This window comes from Lontra canadensis, unplaced genomic scaffold (genome assembly GCF_010015895.1).
Source record: "Lontra canadensis isolate GAN:19392208 unplaced genomic scaffold, GSC_riverotter_1.0 scaffold42, whole genome shotgun sequence".
NCBI classification, from domain to species: Eukaryota; Metazoa; Chordata; class Mammalia; order Carnivora; family Mustelidae; genus Lontra; species Lontra canadensis.
The window spans coordinates 4488195-4494544 of record NW_022631036.1 but is presented as its reverse complement, the minus strand read 5'-3'; positions in this window follow the sequence as shown (position 1 = coordinate 4494544).

Here is a 6350-nt window from a genome sequence, read left to right as displayed (position 1 = left end):
AGGAAAGAAAAATATAAGAAAATAAAGTAACAATGTGTTTGAAAAATAAGAAGGACTATCCTAACCATAGATTAATTAACCAGTTAATATGAATGAACATGAGTTTTAAATTTAATTTTTTTTAAGTAGGAAATGACCTCGTAAGCAAAATCTTGAGAATTAATGGACATTTAACTGAATTTCTGCAGTAATAGGAAAATGGAACTTTCCAATAATTCCACATTTCTCACTGATAGAAATGTTGCACTGGGCTTTTTTTTTTTTTAATTTAAATTCAGTTAGCCAACATATAGTACATCTCCAGTTTTAATGTAGTATTCAATGACTCATCAGCTGCGTACAACACCTAGTGCTCATCACATCACATGCCCTCCTTAATGCCCATCACCCAGTGAGGCACTGGGCATTTTAAGCATTTTCAAAATGTTACATAGAGGATACAGGTTGCAATGCCAGTTTCCTTTTACACCTGGAGTTAGTTGGCATTACAGTTCACCACTGTGCTTTTTTTTTTTTTTAAGATTTTATTTATTTATGAAAGAGAGAGAGAGAAGGAGAATGAGTGGGGAGAGAGGGAGAAGCAGGCTCCCCTGCTGAGCAAGGAGCCTGATGTGGGACTCGATCCCAGAACCCTGAGATCATGACCTGAGCCGAAGGCAGATGTTTCACTGACTGAGCCACCCGGGTGCCCCCACCACTGTGCTTCTAACAGAAGCTCTCGCATCTTGCATTTGACATGTCACTTAACTTGGGTGACAATCTAACAGGCTTTTCTAAAAAGAGAATTTTAAAAACATAAGATAGTAAACACATTTCCTTGACACAGTTTGACCTCTCGTTATTTGGAGTTAGTCCCCATTACTTTCCCAAGTGGTTCATTTAAAGGAGTCAATTGGTACTTTGCACTGCCTTTCAGATAAATACACAAGGGCTAGAAGCACATTTAAGAATCTGGATTTTTTTGTGAAGCTTTAAAAAAAAGTACCATAGGATAAAATATGGCCATCATAGAGAGCTGTAATAGGCCCTCGTGATCTAAAAATATTTAAGATTTAATGTGACTTGTTTTTAGCCAGAATTTCCTGAAGAGAGGTAGCTTATAAAATTATTTGCTTCATTTCAATTTAAATTAGGAAACTATCTCAGTGTTAGTTGTGGCCCACAGTATTTATTGGATGTAGATAAAGAGGTGGGAGTATAGTTTTCTTTATTAGTGCAAATTAGGTATGTTCTATCTTAAGGAGTGTAGAATGTGTGTGTCTTATCCTGGAAACAAATGTGTCACCTGAGTATATCCTGATCAAGTTCCGCATTGGGCTCTCTGCTCAGCAGGGAGCCTGCTTCCTCCTCTCTCTCTCTCTCTCTCTCTGCCTCCCTCTCTACCTACTTGTGATCTCTGTCAAATACATAAATAAAATCTTTAAAAAACCCTGCTAATTTCACTAAGAAACTGAATAAACCCTTGTTTCTTCCTCTGCTAGAAATAATCTTCAAATGAAATCATTGAAAATATATTCAGTTTCCAAAACAATTTTTTTTCTTAAAATGTTATGTCCATGTTAAGAACCAGTTTGGACTGTGAGCACCAAGTTTTCAGAGTGTTAAAATAAGTGAAGATCTAACTATTAAACAACAATGAATGAAGGAGTCCTGAATTTTCAGAATGCCTTCACTTCTGAGTTATTTTTCAACTCTTTAAAAAATGATTCAAAAGAATGCTAGTAATTGGGTATATTTATGTGCTTAGATGTAAATGCATTCTCAATATTTTTTTTCCAAAATGTATTATTTGTTTATCCTTTTATTTTTATGTCCCTCTGAGAATATTTTCTGAGATCCTCAGAGCGCTTTATCATCATATCAATCTCTCAGTCTATCTACAGAATCCCCAGGGATACAAATCCCCGGGTGGCAAGCAGACATTCTAATAACTTGAGCTGAATTTAAATCTGATTTACTCAACTGAAAAAGCTTTGACAGAAGGGCAAAAATACAATGTTATTCTTGTTTCATATCTTTTTGTTCAAATAAATTAATATGTATAAAAATATTAATCATTATCAACCAAAAAGATAATAATAATGCTCCCTATATGTATTTTAAAGTATTTGGCACAGTTTTTGAATAATCAACAAAAATGAGTTTGGTGTAGATTACATGAAAAATTTAAAAAATTATTTTACTTTAAAGAGGGCTCTCAATGTGATCCTTTTATCTCTTGTGACCTTTTTTTCCCTCAGTAGTAGTGCGTGGCTATTACAGTTTCAAAATCCAAAACAGAATGTGTGTGTTATTTTCAGGTGTATACAAATTGTGATGAACTACTGATTTGAAAATTAAGGAATGAGGAGCAGTCCAACATGGCAGTATAGAAAGAGTCTGAACTCACCTGCTAGCATGTACACACCAAATTTAAGGCTAGATATAGAATGATTCCCTTTGAAAAAGACCTGAAAAGTAGCTGAACAGCTCCTTTACCACAAATGGTGAAAGGGCCACACTGAGATGAGTAGAATAGGCAGAGACATGTCATTCCCACAGTTCAAGTCCTGGCCCAGTAACCCACAATTAGGAAGAATCCCCCATATCCAGAGCTTCTCCCAGAGCTTCTTCCAGAGAAGCAAGGGGTTGAAGTGCTCCACAAGAGACACCCCAGCTTTGGGGATCTGCAACAGAGAGGTGAACTTCCAAAACATTTGGCTTTGAAAACTACTGAGACTCATATCTAGATCTGAAGAGTTGTAAGGAACTGAGAAACATCTCTTAAAGAGCTTGCAGGTGGACTCACGTGCCCTGAGGACCAGTGAAAAAGCAGCAGTTTGAAATGCACTTAGCCTATATATGAAGGAGATTCATTTGCTAATCTTGAAGCGTCTGCCTGAGAGGCAGGGAATGTTGGGACTCTCTCTGTGGGTGAGGGCACTGGCATGTGTCATTTTTTCACTCTTCCTCTTTTATTTTATTTTATTTTGTTTATTTGACAGAGAGAAAGAGATCACAAGTAGGCAGAGAGGCAGGCAGAGAAGGGGGGAAGCAGTTTCCCTGCTGAGCAGAGAGCCCAATGCGGGACTCGATCCCAGAACCCTGGGATCATGACCTAAGCCGAAGGCAGAGGCTTAACCCATTGAGCCACCCAGGTACCCCAACTCTTCCTCTATCTTGATAGTAACTTTTACTATCTTTTCTTTTTTAAGATTATTTATTTATTTATTTATTTGAAAAGGGGGGGCAGAGAGAGAGAAAAGTGGAGGGGAAGGAGCAGAGGGAGAGGAAGAAGCAGATGCCCTGCTGAGCAGGGAGCCTGATGTGGGGCTGGATCCCAGGATGCTGAGATCATGACCAAAGTCATACGCTTAACTGACTGAGCCACCAGGTGCCTGTAACTTCCTCTATCCTGATTCCTTCATGTTTATCCGCTGTCCTGCAAAAGCCTTTGGACATGCCATGACCCTATGTTCTCTCATTGCCATGCTAAAGCTAGCAGCTGTGTGTCATCCACACAGGGGAACTCCTTGATCACCTGGTGCTGGTGGCCAGGGGAGCTTATGTTTTTCGGTCCTGTGGGACTGTAACAACTGGAGAGACAGTTCTTGGTGGGCTACCAACCCCACAGCTCTACATAGACAGCAGGGCACCACCAGTCTTTCTATGAAAAAGACCTATTTACTTGTCCTGGGGCTTTACCCTGAGGGACAGACTTCAGGCTTGCCACACATCTAGAAGCTATGAACGTGATTGCAGAGAGCATATTCTAGAGAATAACAAATTAATAAAGAAACTTCAGCCTTAAATGACACATTAAAACAGATTGATTTAATAGGTATATATAAAACTTCCCATCTCAAAACACCAGAATACACATTCTTCTCAAGTGCAACATGGTGCATTCTCCAGGATAGATCATATCTTAGGCCACAAAAAAGTCTCAATCAACTTAAGAAAACTGAAATCATATCAGACATCTTTTCAACCAAATGATATAAAGCTAGAAATCGATCACAAGAAGGGAATTGGAAAAAATCACAAATATGTGGAGATTAACCAACATGATACCAAACAACCAATTGACCAATGAAGAAATCAAAGGTGAAATAAAATGTCTTGGAAATGAAATACCTCAGAAAATTAAAATTGGAAATAGCACATGTAATTCCACAACAGGGTATTTACCCAAAGAATAATAAAACACTAATTTGAGAAGATATATGCACCCATATATATATTGTAGCACTATTTATAATAACTGAAATATGGAAGCAACCCAAGTCTCTTTCCATAGATGAATGACTAGAAAATATGTGGTATATGTATACACACACACACACACACAGACACACAGACAATATGACTTTCATAGTCTTGAATTCCTATTATGGTAGATGTGAATTTAGATCTTTGGCAGTGTTATTTTTTTGCTTTTTTCTCCCATCATTCTACTGTGATCATATTGTTCTTGTTAAATCAATAATGAATGCTTATATTATTAAGCCTACTTAAATATTATTCATAGCTAAACATTTCAGTGTGCTGTGATATAATTCTTGATTACTTTCTTGTTGGTTTAACTAATTATTGCCTTAATTCATAATTTATTCAATTTTCTTTATATTCACAGCTAACTTTTTTTTTTATAACTTTCAATATCTTCTTAAAGAATTTCTCCTACATCTTCTATTCCAATTATGTAATTTATGGTTGTATTAGTTTCCTGAAGCTGCCATAGCAACTTAACACAAACTGAGTGGCTTAAAACATAAATTTCTTGCCTTATAGTTCTGGTGTCTAGAAGTCCAAAATCAAGGTGTCAGCAGATCCAATGCCCCCTCTGAAACCTGTAGGGGAGAATCTTCCTTGCCTCTTTCTACCTTTAGGTAGTTTGCTGGTAATCTTTGGCTTCTTGTTTTGCCTCTACAGCACTTCGGTCTCTACCTCCTTTCTCACATGGTTTTCTCTTCCCAATCTCTCCTGCCCTTCTTCCCCCATCTCCTGTGGTGTGTCTATGTCTCTGTGTCTCTACTTTTCTTATAGTGGCATCAGCTGTATTGGATTAAGCCTATCATTTTTCTGTATGACCTCATCTTAACTAATTACAACCATGGCAACTCTCTTTCTAAATAAGGTCATATTCTGAGTTATGGGAATTGGGATTTTAATATTTTTTTGGAGAGGGAGGGGTCACAATTCAACTCTTGTGCAAGAGATCTTCTTCTTCTTCTTCTTCTCCCCTCCCACACCCCAACCCCTTGGAAACATTTCCTCTTGAAATCTTGATTTTTTTCTGTCTGAATTGCTATCTTTCAGCTTTTTTGCACATTAATCCTGGGAATTTTTTCTGCTGTTATCCTGGGGAGTTCTCTTTCTCCTGAGTTAGATTATAGGGATCTCATGGTTGCTTCCAATGGTTTAATCAGTTCTGTCTCATCATTCTAATTTACTCTAATGAAATAGCAACAACAACAATAACATAGCTCAGTAACACAACTGGCACAGATGAAGATAAAACTAATCAATGGTAATGTCAATAGGACAAACTCTTTCTGAGTTAACAATGGGAAAGTAAAATAGAATGCATGGAAGAAAAGTTAAGGATAGGGGAGATGTTTTCTGAAATGACAATATCTAATACATAGAACTTTAAAGAAAGACAGAATAGGAAATGAAGACAAGGACACATGGAGGAAAAGTGCCTAAAACTGAATAAGACACATACTTGAATTATGAGAACCTTACTAAGTATTAAGTCATATTAAAAAATTAATACATCCTCAAGTGAGATATCAGGACACCAAATCGATGTAATGAGAACATCAAAAATGCTTATATAATATATATGATATATATGCATATATACATATGACAGTGTATATTTCCTAGTTGAGAATGAGAATTCTTCAAAGAAGAAAAACATCAAATAAAAATTCTATAAAAATTTTTTTAAAAGTCATACTAAAAGACTGTAATATATGTCAGAAATTATAAAAAGTGATAAAAATGACAAAAAATTAATTTATGGGGGAAATGAGTAACCTATTAAAAAAATTGATCTGACAGTAGATATAGAATTCTGTGCCCCAAAGTACATACAGAATGTATATCCTTTTTCTAAAGCACATGTGATAGTTTTAAAAATGGCTATGTATTAGATCACAAAGTTAACATCAATAAATATCAAGTGAGCTTGAGTAATACAGGTCATATAATTTTAGAATTCAAGGTTTAATATTTTAGCTCTATTATTGTATTAGAGTAACAAAAAAGAGATTGCTAGTTTAAATTTTGTGAAAATTTTAGTTGTCTATAAATATATCTTTTGTTCTCAAAAAGAATATTCAGATCATATTTCTGTAAGC